This window comes from Nannospalax galili, unplaced genomic scaffold (assembly GCF_000622305.1).
Source record: "Nannospalax galili isolate Female #2095 unplaced genomic scaffold, S.galili_v1.0 scaffold639, whole genome shotgun sequence".
NCBI classification, from domain to species: domain Eukaryota; kingdom Metazoa; phylum Chordata; class Mammalia; order Rodentia; family Spalacidae; genus Nannospalax; species Nannospalax galili.
The window spans coordinates 1,077,581-1,096,606 of record NW_008344644.1 but is presented as its reverse complement, the minus strand read 5'-3'; the positions used below and the strand labels follow the sequence as shown (position 1 = coordinate 1,096,606).

Below are 19,026 nucleotides of genomic sequence, written 5' to 3'. Positions count from 1 at the left end.
TCTCTACTCAACATTCTTTGTCTAATTTCTGTTTTCAGTCATACCCTGAAGCCTGCTTCAAAAGATTAAAAAGTTGTACCTGAAGTAGTCTTTTCCCATTTCCTCTTGTAATATTAGCTACTTTGTCATAGAGAGGTAAAGTGTATAAGACATGGGCATATGATTTAATTGACCTGGTTGTATAGGACTTTTTAGTGTCTTTATAGAAGTAGAAAGGAGTTTAGATGCCAGAGCTTTCAAATCACATTCAGTGTGATGGGGTATTAGAAAGTATGCTGTATTTCCTTTTAACTTGTGATCATGTTGGCAGATATTCTTAACCACTAGCATAAGGAGAGCAAGGTTTCCCTTAGAAACGTATAGCTCACCTTTTCTGGCAAGGTAAATATTTCCTGGTTGCCAGTTAATTGATCTGTGGTAGAGATAAGAGTGTCCACAAGACCACAGCTACTTCATAACCAGTGTGCATTTTAGCTGTTCTTTTTGGATGGTGATTTCATGAATGATGTTTTGACTTCTCTTTCTCTGTGGCCCATAGCTCACTGTGGTAGGTTTGTTGGATTTACTATAAAGGTTCTGTTTGCACCCTGTGGGTTGGGTTAAGAATCAGGGTTTATGCATTTACTTGTACTGTTGCATTGTTTAGACAGCTTTGGTTTAGTTTTGATCTTTTTTTTTTTTTTTTCTTTTTGCCTTTGAGGCTCTTCCACAGTGTCAGCTGCTGACTGATAGTAGGAAAACGGCCTCGTGGTGTGAATGAAAGGGACCTAGCGGTTGGTAAACAGAGATAAGGAATAAATAGAGCACAGGCAAAAGGAGATAGTTCTGTGGGGGCTCAGATTGCTGCCAGTCTGTTCAGGGGAGATGCAGAGCCTGTCCTTTTCCCAGATTAAATTAGTGTGCGAAATCTCCAGTGACCTCCTCCCCTTCTCCCCACACTCTTCAGCCAAGCTGAACAGCCTCTGCTGTAAAGTATTCATTTTACCCAGGGACACGCCGGACAATAGAGCTTCTCCCTGATACTTATGGACAGCTGTCGTCCTTCAGAGGGCTCTCAGCATTTCATTTTTCATAGAAGTTAAAAGGGTTTTTACCTTGAAGTGAAAGAGGCAGAAACACAACTTTGCCAGTTCTGAAACTGTTTGAGCAGGGGGTCGGACTGAGACAGAGGTGGGCTGGGAGCAAGAAGAAACTGCTCAGGAAAGTGATTCTTTTTTTATTATGCTTAATATGATTAAACTAAGACAAAAATGAAATTTCAGCCTCGGGTTCCTTATTAGGAGAAAATACTTTTGATTCTGAAAGTTTCATAAAATTAAAGTCATCAACGAAAAGTAGACAATTCTCCCCACCTGCTCCACTCTCATTTTGGCTAAATATGCATGTATTTTATTACCTGTGAATAAGTATGAGTAAATATTAAGCCTGTGAGATACCTCGGTAGTCTCATATTTTTTATTTATTTTTTAGTGATTTACTGCAAATATATTCAGCATTTGACTGATTAAATAGACCTTCGGCAACCTTGAGGGTCACTGTGTAGAGTATGTACATAGAAAATGCATCAGCCCATTGTACCCTGGCAGCTAATGAGATTGGTCGTTAAGTAAATGACACAAAGCCTACAAAAAAAAAAAAAAAAAAAAAAAAAAAAAAAGCTTACAGCTCACTAGAGTATCACAGAGTGTCCCCGCACACCACACAACGACACAAACACTGGACTAACCTAGCCCACCCTGCTTTATTCTACATCACTGCTTCCCTGATGTCAGCGTGAGAGGCAGAACAAAGGCTAGGAGGCACCGGTAAGTCAGTCTGGCAATTAAGCCCTAGGGAGAAAGTGGAACAAATTTTAGTCTAACCATGGGGCTGAAAGTCCGTTTCTCGACAAGTGGGTCAGAATGAAGGGATTTTGCTATCACTTCTGGAAGTGCTGCTTCAATGATCAGTGCTCCGATTCTGTTGTTATTGTTGTATTGTTTTGCTATTTGACAAAAGTTTGTAAATTTCAGAAGTCGAGTGTATCCCAAATAGCAAGTGAACATATATTTGAGAGGTGGGTATTTGTTGGAAATAAGGGTGCTTTAGCAAATAACTACTATTCAGGTGTGTGTCCAGGTTTGAAAACTTTCAAATTCATGAAGCAACTTTAATTTTAGTTTGTCCTACTGATTATGAGACATAGTAGAAACCCAGGGCATGAATGTAACCAGTTAAGTTCATTCTTGATATAAAATTGCTCCAACCCTTAACGTGTATTTAATATCATGTACAGGATAACCATTTCCTTGATCAGTGTCTTAAAAATCAATCAGTCAATCAATCAATCAATCAATCAATAATCAATCACAGCAAAACAAGAAAATAAAAGCTCTTCTTTTGCTCATGCATTTCCTTTTTCTCTAATCTTGAAATAAAATCATTGCAGTGAGCATGTACTGTTGAACAGGATTAGTAGTCATTTGCTTGCTGTACTCGAGGGCGAGGGGGGGGAGGAATCAAAGCTATTTAACACTGAAACAGCACTGGCTTACTCTTGCCTTGGAAAAAATGCACTTGCAGTATTGAAGTGTAGCATTGCAGGATCCTTTTAGAGAAATATGGCAGCAGGAAGTTGCCAAAAGTCTTGTTTGCCTTGCTGAAATATCTATCTGACTTAGATGTGGGTTTTCAGAGGGTGTTTAGTTCGAGAGAGGATGATTTTATTACAAGGCATTCAGGTAAATTAAATATTTTATTCTAAGAACTGTCAGCTATGTAGTTTGCCAATGGTTTAATGAACTCTTGACAATCTCATAGAAAACATTTTAAAAGTATTGTTAGCATAGTATGGTGTTTTAAAATAGATGTATTTATATTAATCTTAAGATTCAATTTTTAAAGACAGTCATTTAATATTAGAGTGGCATTCATTATCATTTGCTCATGAATTAAAACTATATTGTGTAGAAATCAGTTTTCTAACTTACAGTCCTACACTGACATTTTTAAAATTTATATAGGGATATATAAATATTTTTATATAGAACAGCTTATTACTATTCATGAGAGATTCATAATACAGGTTCATGGTATGGTCTAAGTGATCAGAGGTTCCATGCTTCCTTATTAATTTTGTCTTGAACAACTTTCTTCTTTTAAATGTGCTCTCATCCTTAATTTTATTTACATAATTCGCTTAAGACTGTGAATGTCACTGAATAGTATATATTGTGTATTTTCAAACTGTTTTTTTCATCCCAACCAGAATGAGAAGGAAATAAATTCCATGAAGAAGAGTAACAATATTTTACTGATTTCAAATGAAATATATGCAGGAAAGATATGGTTAGTTTAACTAAGTTGAGATTTTCCTTATATATCATTTCCTTAGCATTCCTTCTATGTGATGGGAGTCATGGGAGAAAAAAATCAAAGCATCTGAAAATGGCTACACTTGATTACCTGCGATTTTAGTTTAGGGCAGTTATACAACTAGTTTGTTCTCACAGGCATTGCAAGTACTCTAGGTTATTTTCCTGTGCTGAATATTTTTCATCTGAATCACCTGTGTTATCATTTCTTTTTCCATAGTTGGTAATGCTCATCTTGTTAATGCAAGGGTGAAGGTGCCAGGGGGCATACAGTCCTTTGGATGACTATAACTATTTTGCTTCCATCCTCACTGGTGCAGCAAAGCATGACCAGCTTGACAAGTCTGTAAGTTGGATCTCTGTGGATGAGACTGATAGGATTTACTTTTCAGAAATGTGATTGCTGTTCTTCAAAACAAAGAGGGCTGTGTGTAATTACGATCAGAGGGCATAAGTCGTTACTTTGGGTTTATGCGAACTTACTTCCACCAATATTGAATTTGAAAGATTTTTTTCAAACATTAATAAGAAACTACTCTTACTTTTGTATAGTTTCTTTCTTTAAAGAAATTTAAAGAGCTTGATTTGTGTCAAGAGAAACTTTATATTAATAAACTTTTATTCCAATTACTTATTTAATAAATGTGTATTAAAACTAGTCAAAGGATTTTAGTATATGCTGTGGACACTGCATGGGGACCAGGAGGAGTGGTGGGAAATAAATTTTGTGTTATAACTGATGTGAAAATTAAATAAGGTGTGTAATGTCTCTGGCATATCATGTTTGTATCTTAAACTTGCACTTGGAGTTTAGAAAGCAAGTGGATGTGCCAGCGTCACACAGCTCCTGTGTGTTCGGACGTGCCAGCGTCACACAGCTCCTGTGTGTTCACTTCCATAGTATGGAACGCATTACTCTGTCTTCACTTTCAGAGCTCCCAGTTCTGTGAGATTCTGTGAAGGATTTTGTCCCATGTTATGTGGCTGTGTACTCATGCCAAGTCCAAGGTAACATACTCAAAATACTAACTGTATGTGGAGTGTGTAGCTAACTTGACTTTTTATCTACACTTTTTAGTAACTTTCAAAACAGCGTATTAGGATTCTATAGCATTTAAATTTAAACTTTCTTTGAGAAATATTTAGTGGCATTTAAACAAAAAGTGAAACATCTACATTTAAGGTCATTGTAGCAAACTTTCTAAACTGCTGAGACAGACTTGATTCTTATTCTTAATTTTTTTATTAATAGTTTTTATTTCTTGCCCCTTAGGAACTTATTTAATATTTTAATTAATAACTTTTTTCACTTAATCTCTGAATTAAATATAAATTTTTCTTCTTCAAAGGTAATTATTGGAAAATATTTTATACTTTTTAGCTATATAATATTTGAGCCTAGTTTTTGCTGAATATTTTATAATAAAAGGTAAAATTCCATCTAGTGAACTCTTAAGAGACATCTAGGTTTATTTACAGTATTTGAATGTTCTTTTGTCAGCTGTAACATATCTACAAGCTTTTCAGCAGGAATTTAAACTAATTTGGGGGAGAATGTTGTTGCTAAGAGGAATTTTTTGGTTCCATATATCTTGTATCTACAGGAAAATGTTGTTGACTCACAAATATAACAATGCCTTCAAAATTCTAAAATTATTATTCATGCTATAGAAGTAGCTATAACCATATAATAGCTTTTAAGATTGAAACATTTTAATTTATTTGATTTATATTCCATAAATACAGATTTGCTAGAAACATCTGCATGTGTTCTCTAAAAACTTTTTAAGTATTACATTCCCAGTTTGATGGTGATAAATACATGTTAAATGATGCAACCTCTTCTCTTTATACTATTTGGTTCCCTTCACTAATGAAGTTATACTTGGTAATTTCACAAAAAACACTGATACTACAATTTCACAGATATACGCAATTTTTTGTAGTCTATTTTCTAGACCTCTTCCAAAATCTAAAGTAACATAATTTAACTTAATTTCCTAGATTATGAAATTTTCCTCATGCAGAAATTATGGCTAAATGCAAGTTTTGAAAACCCACCTTATTTTTTTTCTGATGTGTCACATCAGAGTGAATTCCTAGTCTGAGCAAAACTTAGCTACCACTGCTTTTAATGTTATGCAAGCCAGACCAAATGAAATGGTTAATTGTCTAAATGGAATAAATATCATTTTCATTCCTGGATTATAAATTAAAGAGAATATGAAAACAGAAAGAAGAACTCTGCTATTGAAAGCATCGAATACCATCAGCTGGAAGGACGCACCCACTGCTTTTGTTTCTGTGGTAGATTTGGTTGAATTAGAATGGAAGTATTTACCTCTTTCACATTTTTCTCTTTCAAATATCAAACAATGGTAGGGAATTAGTCTTAATATTTCTATTCTGAAGGGTGAAAATGAGGTGAGGATGAAATATGCTCATGAAGAAAATGAAATCAGGGAAAGATTGAGGCTGACAATGTGAATATTCCAGAAAGAGGAAAAAAAATTATAGAGTGTACAACCCATTATACACAGAGCCCTTGATGTCTCTGTGTGGGTGAAAGATACCAGTGTCTACCAAAAGGGTTAAAGAAAATGCATTCTGTTGCATCTGCTTACTAAATCCCTTACTTTAGTAGAAATTCAAATTTTGTAAAGATTATTCGTTTTATTGATGCATATAATTATAATCACAAGCCATCTGCTGATTTGGCAGGCATGGTTAAAATTCTCTAACTCTCATAACCTTTCAAGTACAGTGCCCTTGGGACTCTATTTCACTTTTATATTTTGGAAAACATGTAGGGACAAATAAGGGCGGTCAGCTGCAGAATGTCAGACCTGGGGAAATGAAAGAATGGGGATCACAGTTGCTATGGTGGCTACTTTCAGTGATAGAAGTTATCTCCCCCCCCCTTTTTTTTCTTTTTCTGACTTCATGAAGGATGATCTTAGTTTCTGTAATGAATTTGGAAAATTTTTCCTAGAGATTAAAACTCTGCCATTATCCTCTCAAAAGGCAGGTTTCATGACTAACCAAAGTGAAGATGCGAAACACATTTTCCAGATATTTCTTACGCTGATATTTACAGATAAATTCAGTGTATTTCACCTAGACTTTCTGAACTATAAATTTTTTTTTTTCCTAAAATATAATTCAATTAAATAAGCTTAGAGCCTCAGATTTCAGTTTGTAACATAAATAGACCTTTTGGTTTAGAGGTCAAATTTTCAAGCATCATGCCAGTTTTGTTTTGGTGTGAAATCATGTACTAGTTAGAGTTCCCACCCTGGGGAATCTCCTGTGGCCCTGCTCTGCAGCTATAAGCATTTGAAGCTTGATGAGCCTCCATGCTGAATCACTTATTTCTTTGGGAATGTTTCTTCCATAACCTAACTTTATTGACCTTAGTACTCCCAAGGGTCAGGCTTTGAAGAGAACTAGAATCAGTACATAGACAAATCACAGCAGTGCAAGTCAGTGGACAGGAATTTGGAGAAGTCATAGGAGTCCAGGGCCTGGCTTTGTCAAGTAACGAAATGCACACAGAGAGCTAGTATGTTTTTTGATTTCTCTCTTCCTCTCTTCCCCATTTCATTAAATCATCAGCCAAAGAACTGTTTTCTCAAATTTGGAAAATAAGAAAAAGAATTTCTAATGCCAACATTGACAGATAAATTTTTTCATAATAATGTTGAAATATATGTTTATATTTATAATAATCATTATTATCTACCAAGCATTTACATTGTATCAACTTCTGTGTTATGCGCCTTACACGGATTGTTCCATTTATTACTGGGAATAATTGTATCCCATCATTACAGAGGAAGCAACTGAGACTGAAACACTAGGATGTGTTTCCCATATCACCAGGAGCATGGAAACTTGAGCCGTGCTCTTAATCTTTCCCTATGCATCATGGTCTCTGGGAGCAGACTATTGGTAAAAAGCTAGTGTCAGCACTGTAGCTGTCAAGTGGTTCTGGGTCCCAGGTCCATCTGGGTTCTGTTGTTGTCAGATGCCATTAGAAAGTGGGATGAGTCTGATGAGGTTACTTGATGAGCTGCTCCTCCTTCTCAGCAGCACCTGCCACATCAAGGGTGACCCCGGAATCCTTTTCCTCCCCCAAATTGTATAACTATGAACTTTTTAAATAAGTAAAACATGAATTTGAAAAAAATCTAACGACAGCATAAGCACTCATGATACCTCTTAAAGACACACATATTCAGCACACTAATTAACCTTGATATCTGAAATAGCTTGTTCTAAGAACTGCATGAACTTTAGCTCCAATCCAAACATTAGATTAAGAATTAAGCATTTGGTCAAACAGTGAAAAATCTTATATCGGAAAGCATAAACATAAATACTTACAAGCATCTGATAATTGAATTCTAACTGTGTGTTTTGGTAATAATTATATCACATTGACATGAAGCCAACCACTGCCCTAAATATTTTATGTATACAAATTCTCACAACCACCACACCACAACAATACCTATAGCACAAAGTCAGCTCTCATCCACTAACTGTAGGTGAGAAAACTGCATTGTCAAGGGACCATGCATTGCTGTGACCCATGTCTCCCGGGTAAAGCCCAGCCAGGCACTGTCCCTCGGGAAGAACGTGTAGCCAATGCACACTTCACTTTCATTTTTGGACTTGTCATTAGGATTTCACTTGAAATAAAGTTCTATTCCTTTAAACAAATGTTTGAGATGATAGATTACAGGCAATAGCATGTTTAGACACATTGCAGTATTTGTTTTTGTACTTTAGATCTTAATTAGCCTGTAACTGTTATAATAATATAGGTTCCTTAAATTACTATAGAATTAGCTTGAGGGTATATTTTAATCTTTTGAAAATACCATACTGAAAGTATAATACTGATGAAAAGTAGTCAAGTTAATAAAGCTGAAAAAAATCCTTGAGAAGATAAACTATATTTAAAATTATTATGTTTGTCTCAGTACCTAAAAGAGAAACTTTGAACATAATTGATAAGTACATGTCTTTTAAGAGAAGAAATCCAAGAATGGCTTATTTTATCACTCCACTGTAACTCTTCCTAGTTAGATGCCATATCAAGTTCACCAGTGTTAAAATATATTACAATTGGATATGATTTTTAATGATTTTTTGTATTATTTATTAGAGTAGGCAAGGAGAGAAGTTAAAATATAAATATCAGAGGTAACAGTTGCTTAGGTTCTATGTAATTGATTGACTAAGCAACATTTGTGTGCCTAGGTTTCCAAAGTGTAGAGAATGAACACAATTCAGGGCAGCTGCCCCTGAGGACCTCAAGAGTCATTGTAGGGGAGAGCGATGTAGGCAAAGCCTCCACCATTGTTTGGGTCAGTGCTCCTGTGACAGCAGGTTTGTTAAAACAAGCTGTGACCAGGTGCAGTTTCACTTGGGCTCTCAGCCTGGTGGGACCAGAGCAACTCACCAGGTGTGGCCTGTTCTACTTTTTCTCTAAAAGATGAAGCTGTGGCCTAAAGAATAGCACCCGCTGAGAGACAGCGTCAAGAAGGATCTAGTAGAGGAAGCATTTGCATTTACGTTAAACAAATTCATTGAGAATCTACTGTGCTCCACCAACTTTGTCAAAGAGCAAGGATGACACATGCGGACTTGCAGAGCTCATACCAGAACAGGACACACAAGCATGAAGTAGAATGTAGTAGGACTTGTGCTGTGTCGGTGGTAAACCCAGGACAGAGTTGAAAACTAGTGAAGTTACAAGCAAGGACTTCATGTGTAGATCGGTATATAGCACATGCGTACTATCTTGAGACTGAGGGTTTGAACCCAAGAACTGCACAAAATAATACAAAATGACAGCTATCTAGTTTTGGATAACTATGTGAATGATTAATAAAGACAAGAGATTCAGAAGGAAGAGTGTTTAGAGGGAAAGATACTGGGCTCTTTGGGGCATACTGAGTGTTAGACAATGAGGTGCTGACATTGAACAGATGGAATTCAAGAGTGAGATCCAGAATGAAGAAGTGGACATTTGAATGTGGTCTCCAAGAAGAACATAGACAGTGAGAAAAGAACCAACACTGGAACCTGGAAGATAACAACAAATGGGAAGGTGTCAGAAGGGGTTAGCAAAAGAAGATTTTAGAGAAACTAGGTTTGGTGGCACAGGCCTTTAATCTCAGCACTCAGAGGCAGAGACAGACAGATCTCTTGTGAGATCAAGGACAGCCTGGTCTACATAGTGAGTTCCAGGCCAGCTGGGCCTACAGGGACACCCTGTCTCAATAAATAAATAAATAAATAAATAGGGCTCTCCAGAAATATTCCTTCTGTGCTGTCAAAAGCACCAGAAAGTCAAGATTGAACCATTCTGCCCTTGGTTCTACCTCAAAACTGTCAGCAAGAGTCACCCACTATGTACTCTTCGTAAAAATAAATGAATAAATAAATACCAAAAATAAAAAATAGAGAAGGCTGTAGAAAACCAGTAGTATTGGGAAAACAGATACGAACATTTTTTTCAAAGACTGAACAATGTTAACTGCTTAGAAAATGGCTGATAACCTACCACCATCTATGTCAGAGAAGAGTCATTGGGCCCTTAGCCAGAGCAGCCTCAGTGGAATCAGCTTGGAAGTTAGCTCTCCACATGGAGGGAAGCAAGGTGAGAACAAAGAAATCTCTGGGTCTTTTAAGAAGTTTGACCTTGAGGAGCAGAGACAGCAATGCAGAGATGAGAGAGGAGTTTATGTGGAAAAGAACTGGAATGATAAGTGTGTGAAGCTTGGAAATATGGAAGAAAGGTGAGTAGACGAAGCAGGACACAAGCATAAGAGAGCATCTTGGAGAACCATCCCTCAAAAAGAAGGAAGAGGCCTCTTCCTCTACACCCACATTTGGGAGGGGGAGGGCATGGACTCGGGGAGATACACTCTAAGTGCAAGGATTGGCGCAAGCTCCATTCTGAATTGATCCACTAAGAACTGCAGAATGGTATGCTGACCCAGTGTGAGGTGGTTTTCAACTGCAAGTCCCTTTAGCATGTCAGTTTTTATTGTATATTCCGTTACATCATAATACTAAAAACTGAAGATCTACCTAACTCCTACATTTTTATTTACTGTTAATAACTGTCACAGAAACTCTGAAGCTGAGAGAGACCTAGAGAACCAGAGAATCTTAGGGATTTTCCCTTCAGTGTAAGCTGTCAGAAAAGATGCAAGCAGTTAGGCAGGTTAAAGGAAAGTGATGACTAGTCCTCTATCTGCAGCCATCTTGAAGGAGTGAGAGTGAAGAGGCAGCTTCTCTCCACAGAGTGCACAGATGTGGCAGGAAGTAGGGAGCAAAGAGCAGGCAGCAGAGAGAGGGCCTTTCAGCCCTTTCCCTCCTGTGCTCCCCTACCCCTTTCCCTCCCCACCCTCTGCATTGCACACAGGGCTTTGTCCTTTGGCCTTCAACCATCCACTCCAGCCCAGTCTACCCTCTTCTCAGGCCCTGTTGACTTACTGTCTAAAGATGGTCTCCCTTCCTATTATGTTTAAAATAAAACACAAACTTCTTAAAGGGCCTGCATGCTCCACCAGCTTTTAAACAGATGAAATATAATTCACACATGCTATAGTTTACTCACTTAAAGTGAGTTGAGTAGTCTTCAGTGTTTTCTGAGCTGTGTATCCAGTACCAACAATCAGTTTAGAGCATTTTCATTTTCCATCCAAATCTTCCACACTTCTTTTTTAGCTTCCTCTCAAACTTCTCCCAGTCCTAGGCAGCCAGTGATCGACTTTGTCTGTAGATATACCTCTCCTGAACATTTCATGTAACAGAAATCACATGTGTTTTTTGTGGCTTCTCTCAATTACCAGAGTATTTTCCAAATTTGTTCCTGTTTCAGTATGTCTCAGTGCTTCATTCATTTTATTGCTGAATAATATTCTATTGATTAAATATGCCATTTTTTTGTTTTCCATTCCTTGGTTGATAGAATCTTGGGTTACTTCTACATTTGGGCAATTGTAAATTGTGCTTCTAAGAACTCTCATGTATAATTTCTTATAAGCATATGTGTCTTTATTTCACATCTTTGTAGCTAGTAGTCACATTGCTGGATTGGATGGTAGCCATGTTTTACTATTTGAGGAAATACTGTTTTTTGATGTGGTTGGAACATTTTACATTCTTACCAGCGGTATGGGAACTTCGTGGCCTTGCCAGCACTTGATATTTTCTCTTTGATTACTTCCACCTAAATGGGTATAAAGTAGCATTTCTTTTGGGATCCTAATTTGTGTTTCCCTACTGGCTGATGGTGCTGAGCATCACCATGTGCTTATTGGTCTTATGCATGTTCTTGGGAAAATGTCTATACAAGTCTTTTCTCCACTTCAGAAAAAGGATGCATTTTTAATTATAATTACTAGTGCATCGTATTTGTACACTGTGCCATTTCCATGCATGCATGCATCCTGCCTTGAGCACAAATGTGCTTTCTTCTGCCCTTCCTTGTCTTCTGCTCACTTTTAGTTGGGCTGCTTTTTGTCATTATTCTAAGTATATGGCTCCAAGTGCTTAAACTCTGATATGTGGATCTTGATGAAAGAAGAAAGACAGACAGAGGAAGGAGAGAGAGAGAGAGAGAGAGAGAGAGAGAGAGAGAGAGAGAGAGAGAATATGCACATGTGTGCATGTGGAGTCCAGAGGAAATCTTGGATGTCAGTCCTCAGGTTCCAGTTCCATCCACTTTTTTTTTTTTTTTGAGACAAGGCTTCTAACTGGCTTGGAGCTCACCAAGTAGGCTAGGCTAGCTGCCTAGGGATCTGCCTCCCCAGCTCCAAGATTGCAAGTACACTACCATACCCTGCTTTTTTTAACAAGGATTCTAGGGACTGAACTGAGGTGCTCAGGCTTACACGGCAAGCACTTTGATGACTGAGCTGTATTCCCAGTCCTGACATGCCGCTCTTATACTCTCTCAGATCAACAAAGTTGATCGTCCTCCGTGTAAAGCAGCTCCTCCCCTCCAGCTGACACTCTTGTGCAGCATTTGCCACTACTTTAAGCTGTGCTATGCATTTACTGACTCTTTGGCTTGGGATTTGGCTCCCCAATGGGAGCATCATTTCTGTGCTGTCTGTTCCAACATCTCCATCACCTATCTCGTGAGGGTAACATACTGACATGGGAGAACCAGGAGTTCTGAAACAAATATGTAGATTCTCTATGCTACAATCTCCCTTTAAAGGTGAAAATAATTGATAGTTTCTGGTGGATATAGTTGTACATATAGAGTTAATATGTACAAAGCATTTATAACAGGTTCAGATAGAATAAAAGAGTCAACAAATATTTTTGAATGAATGTTAGCAAATTTCCCTGCTAGTCTTATATTCACTCTCTATTTAATTAGTGTACATTAATTGTATGAAGTAAGACGTTTCATTGTGACATTTCCATACTTGCATAATAGTGTGCTCTGATCATTGTTATCCCTTCTCTTCTTCTCATTATCCCCTCTCCTCTTTCCTGTCCCTAGTATTCTGTTCTCTTAAAGAACATCTCCAAGGATTTATTCACTCTCATCAACATGTCTTGACCATGACCATCAGGAGGTATTATGTATAGAACACACACCTGTGGATTTTGCATAAGAACTATTCTCTGTGATTTCGGAATCTACTGAAAGTCTATACTGTGCACATACCTCATTCAGTCCTCGCCACACTGAAGTCAGGTTCTATTATTATTCCATGGGAGATGTGAAAGCTAGAGAGATTAAGTGCAGTTCTGGGTACACAGAGCACTGTGTCACATTTCGGTCCCACCTAAGTTGGTGTTAGATGCAAAGAATATCTTCATTTCATCTCTGCTATCTGGGGCCAGGACTCATGGTCTCTAGTTACCACAAAAGCATTTTCCAGGTCACTTATCACGTCTTCGTCAACATATTGGTTTTGTGACTTCTACCATATTCAGTGTACCATTTATTACGGATTTTCTAATATTTCATCCAGTCTATATCTATCTCAGGGCAGCGCAAAGTTCACCTTCCCAGAATGACCCCATCCTGAGTCTTTCTATGGTTCTGTAGAAGATACCGATGTTTACCTTCCCACTGCTCCTCAGCCAGAGCCACACAGCATGAGGAACAGGAACACACACAAGGCTCTGAATAAGAACTCGTTCTCACAGTACAACGAGTTCATTTACCATGAACTTTGAACAATGGAAACTCCTGAGACTGAGATTTATGGAAGAGATAACATAGTGGTGAGATATTTGATCCAATGCCCCCGTCAGTGTCTGTGTGTAATGACTGGCAGCCACCATTATCTTAATTTGAAACTACTATATCCCATTTATATGTTTATGTAAACAGTATTATATTTTTATATTATCCTTTTATTTTATCTCCTGTTTTTCTAGAAGTACCCAGTTTAGTTTTCTAAAGCATTCAAATGTGTAGTCACCCTATAGGTTTAATATGATTGATCTGACAGTGGCAGTCCTTAAATGTGACTCTTCTCTTCCCTGTGTATCCAAGCCAATAGCTACGTCTGTAATAGTAGTATTACATATAATATTTGTTCTTTGGGGTTTGTTTTCTTTGTGTGTGTGTGTGTGTGTGTGTGTGTGTGTGTGTGAGAGAGATACACATATGTGCATGTGTATACGTGTGAGCGTTTGCCCATCCGTGCACATGATAAAGTCAAATGTTGAGATTAGGTGTCTTTCTCTTCACCTTCCACCTTGTTTTGTGAGACAGTGTCTCTCACTGAACCTGAACCTCACTGTTTTTGGTACACTGAAAAGTGAACCCCCAAGGTATGCCCATCTCTGTCTCCCAGCTCTGGGGCTGTACACATGTGTCATGCATCTAGCTTTTCATGGTGCTGGGGATCCAGGCTCAGGTCCCCATGCTTGTATAACAAGCACTTTAGCCACTGAGTCATCCGTGGGTAGAAGAATCCCTTGCCTCTTTTTATCTGTGAAGTGGACCTTAATTTACAAGTAGTTCATAATATTCTTCCCTAGTCAAGTGTAGTGGCTCGTGCCTGTAAACCCAGCACTGGGGAGTCTGAGGCAGAAAAATTGCTGTGAGTTTGAGGGCAGCCTGGGCTGTCTGTCTCAAAACAAAACAAACAAAAACTAACCGAATAGATGCTCTCCCACATCACTAGTTTTCAGGTATAACATTAATAATACAATATTATCAATGTTAAGTATTGCATTTATTAGTAGTATTAGCTAATTTAAATGTATGCTTTTGTAAGCATCACTTTTTTTAAAGTTTTTTTTAACTTTTACAAAAACTTTATTAAGAATTTCATACATGCATATAAGGTGTTTTGATCAAATCCATGCCCACTCCCTGCCTTCCAGCACCTCCCATATCTCCCCATCACTTTTTTCTTTTTCTTTTTTTCTTCTTTCATTATTTTTATGGGGCTTTTGGGTACTCTATAACATTCCCCCTCTGAAGAGGTAACCGTAAAATCTTTTAAGGATTAGATACAAACTCCCAAATACTTTTGACATTTTTTCAGCCTTTGGAACAGAGTATGTTGCTAACAGGCCCAAGGACATTTTGACTTTCAGCCAAGAAACTGGCTACATTTCTTTGGGGTCTTTTTACCCTAACTGCTTAGCCACTTCCTACCTCCTATTCTTATCACGCCATCCTCTGAAGGGGTTACTCAAATTGCCAATAGGGAATAGGGACGCAGACTGCTCTGGCTTCTTCCATGCTGAACAAGGGCGCAGGGTGAGGCAACTGGAGTACCCCTTCAGTGGGTCTATCTAAAAGACTCCCAAATTGCATAATTCATATCTCGAAATGGAAAAGAAAGTCCTTGAATCGTGAATAGGAGATGTGAAGGAGAAGTAAAGATAAAAGTAATTAGCATTACAAGTTCTAGACAGGGGTGGTTATTTGCGTGTTTTGTCTATAGATATTTGATCCATTGATTTGATCCATTGTTTTTCTAAAATGGATACCACAGAGGTAGTGGTAATTAGTAGGCTGGTCCTCATTCAAATGACATCAGTCTGGCTAGGAGCTTCCAGTCTGAGACAAGCAGGTGAAAGTGGGGAAGCCTAGGGGAGGCTTCCCACAGGGACACAGAGCTAGGGTGCAGTGGGGGCAAGAGGAGTTAAAGAGATGAGAGAGCCCTCCAGCCAACTTTATGGCAACATGTTCTGTTCATGCTCATTCTTGTCAATTTAGAAAATATGACCTGTAATTTAGATCTTTAAGGGGGATGATTCCATAGTTCTGAGCCATTTTATTTCCATTCCTGCATACACATTTCCAGAAAACTGTAACATAGCCAAAAATACATTTAATCTATGATAGAAAACCAAAAAGGACTGAGTACGTAGAAGCAGACAGCTGAATGGTGGTTATCAGAGGCTGGAGGGAGGTAGAAGAGGAAAAGGTCAAAGATCCAATGTCTCTATTAAGGTTGATGAATAAATATTTGAGGTGATATGAATATGCAAATTAGCTTGATTCAATAATTCCACCTTGTATACATTTATCATAACACCACTTTATACCCCTGTAAGTATGTACAATTATAATTTGTCAGTATAATAAAAAATTAATTTTTTGAAGAAGAAAACAGAGTCATATTCCCTTAGTAATCTATCAACCAACACTAAGGATACTGACTAGTAGGGAGCCATTGGCTGATGATGCAATTGGATAAATAGCACAACAAGCCTGAAGTGAACTGTACTTACAGACCTTTGTGAGTGGTCACATGAAACAGCAAATCCAGATGCTGAAATGACCACATTTCCATAGTCAGATTCCTTTTCACTCTGAAAAGCCATCCAAGGAGGTGGGTCAGTTAGGGTTCTGACATTTCTTTGCAGGCACAGCCCATGCCACTGTTTTCTCTATTCTAAGTTTGTGGAATTATGAAAATACATAGCATGAGTTATATTTTAAAGACAGGGACCACATACTGGGGCATTTTATTCCTGCACATCCTTTTTCAGGAAAATGCAACCTGTCCCAAAATATATATAATCTGTTGATTTGTATTTTCACTCAAACTTAATGTTCATGCTTAGCAACGTTTTATCAAACCTGTCAGATTGTTTTCCTAAGTCATCAAGAACTAAACCTAACACTTGCATCTCAAAGATCTTTATTTCATTGCCTCTTTCATTTGTACAATAGAAATGTCTTCTCTATTGCAGTGGCAGAACTTGTATGTCCATCTGGTCACTGAGGACTCACTGCCCATTCCTTGGCTTCTCTTCTCCAGGAGAGTAGGGGCTGAATGAAGAGTTCAGTGTATGTTAATGACATCACTAAGGCAATCCTGTACCCAGAGCATTTGTTACACTAATGTACATTGAATTCCTTATTTGTGATACTATTGTCCTCCCTCATATTTAGATGAGATTGACACTGTTAGAGTGCTTTATGGGAGAGCAAAACCAAGTTACCCAGTAGCATGGATGCCCTTAAAGTCTGCCTCGTGCTTTTTGAAACCATATGTGTAGAGTCCTATTCTCTGAGCTTTATTGGAGTGCTGATATATGATAACTTCATGTTCAGGACGCAAAACAACCTTCTCTGCCTGAAGAGATCAATGCTAAAGCACCTGGCTTCTGCTCAATTGATGGCTTGCTGTTTTGAAAGCCACTCTCCATTTCCTTACTAAAACACACTAGGCCCATGCCCCATTCCATAATTTCTCCTATTACTCCTCTCTTCCTACAATATCCAAGCAAACAGTGTTGCAAAATGCAACACTAGTGAGAGCTCTGACGCTGAGATATTTACATGAATGCAATGCAAATATATTTTTATTATTAGACTAAAAGGTTTGTCCATTCTCCAAGAAGTCTGAGGATAATATATTCTCCAAAAAAAAAAAAGCAGTGAACAATACAAAACACTTCTCATATGAGTGTTTATCAGAAACACATTGCACTATTTAGAAAAGAAGAATTTGCTAGGCTGCTAAAAACGTTGGAAACCCAGAGGAATTTGCATTATTGCTTGACATTTAGATTTGTTTCTATGATATAATTTGTAATTAATTCATTCTCATATTTTATTTGCTTTTGGCAAATTTAAATATTGTACAATGTCTTAGATTTGTAATTTGTGAGCTTACATTTGATAATGACACCTGTAATGAAGCACATAATTGCTGTTTCTTTCTTGACATGAATGGCTTCATCTGAAGGGAAGATCAAGTTCAATAAGCTATAAAGTGATTTTCAGAACGTACTTCAATGATGGGACAGAGCATTCACTTTTTATCTATTCCTTTCTATCAAAGTATTAAAACCAGAGCAAATAAATGCTTCTATGATAAAGCAGATGTGCTTTTCTATTCTGTGTGGGCCTTTGTTAGCCTTTGGGGTTTGGGATGCTTTAGTGTGTTTGATTCTGAATAGTTAAGGCAGTGGCTTACAAAGTTCAGTCCCCAGTTGCCAGTATTAGCAATGTTCTGGAATTTGTTAGAGATTCTCAGAGCCCCCTTCTAGAACTATGGAATCAGTCTCCTGGGCTGGAATAAGCTTCCACATGACTCTAGACACAGACTAATATTGATTAGCGGTGTCCTGGAATTTGTTAGAGATTCTCAGAGCCCCCCTCTGGAACTATGGAATCAGTCCTGGGCTGGAATAAGCTTCCACATGACTCTTGACGCAGACTAATGTTGATAATCACTGCTCCAGCACTTTGCTATTCAATGTAGCCCATGGACCAGCAGGAAAACCTGGACTTCTATGAGAAATACATGATGTCAAGACAGACCTTGGAGTGTCAGCATCAGAGTCTGCCTGTTAGTGAGACACCCAGGTAGTCCACATGCACACAAAAATCCAAGAGTCCGTGATCTAAGATTTTAGAATTTAGAGCCAAGAGCTCACCAGTAGATTCAGAGACACTTGGAGAACTCTATGTTGATCTAAGTAGAACTAAGTAGAACTCTATGACTGCTTTGCTGTTTGGCTAGCCCTCTCTACCTCTAGAATTAAAAAAACAAAAAACAAACAAACAAAAAAAACTCAGAAGGGCTGGAGAGATGGCTCAGAGGTTGAGAGCACTGGTTGCTCTTGTAGAGGACTTGGGTTCAGTTCCCAGCACCCACATGGCAGCTAACAACCATCTGTAACTCCAGTTCAGGGGATCCAATGCCCTCTTCCAGCCTCTACAAATACTGCACACATGTGGTGCTCACAAAACATTCATACACATAAAATAAAAATAAGTAAACTTAAAAAAGTTAAAAAGCAGAAGAGATTTGTAAACTTCTTCCCTAAAGTATTAAAGTATTCAAAAATATATAAGGGCACACTGTTTTCTACATTGTGTGATCAAAAGAAACTTTATTTTGTTACAAGACCTATTGCATAGGTAAAAAATGAGTTGTAGGCTGTAAGTATATGTATATGTAGACACATATATGTTTGTACATAGTATGTATGGGTATGTACTTGTATATATTCATGTGTGTGTGCATGTGTGTGTGTGTAATATCCAGCAACAGTCTAGTATCCCACAAAGATCTAGAGACAGGTAAAGGCATAGTTTTCAAGACTCAATTTTTTAATTACTTCACATTCACAAAGCTATTTCAGAGGTCTTTTCTCTTAGTCTGTTTACTACTCTTGAATTTAATTTTCAGTAACA

The 19,026-nt window shown here is 37.8% G+C and overlaps 1 protein-coding gene across 3 annotated transcripts in view; it reads left to right on the top strand.

The window, feature by feature from the left end:
* LOC103740310 (ST18 C2H2C-type zinc finger transcription factor) overlaps window positions 1-19,026 on the top strand; it is a 165,346-nt gene that overhangs the window by 3,235 nt on the left and 143,085 nt on the right. Inside the window, exon 1 of one of the 3 annotated variants that reach the window (XM_008840901.2) lies at window positions 1,632-1,805. The exons of the other annotated variants lie outside the window; for them this stretch is intronic. The gene's annotated coding sequence lies outside the window, so the exon portion shown is untranslated. Of the gene's footprint in view, window positions 1-1,631; window positions 1,806-19,026 lie in introns of those variants that run through there. 3 annotated transcript variants of the gene reach the window in all.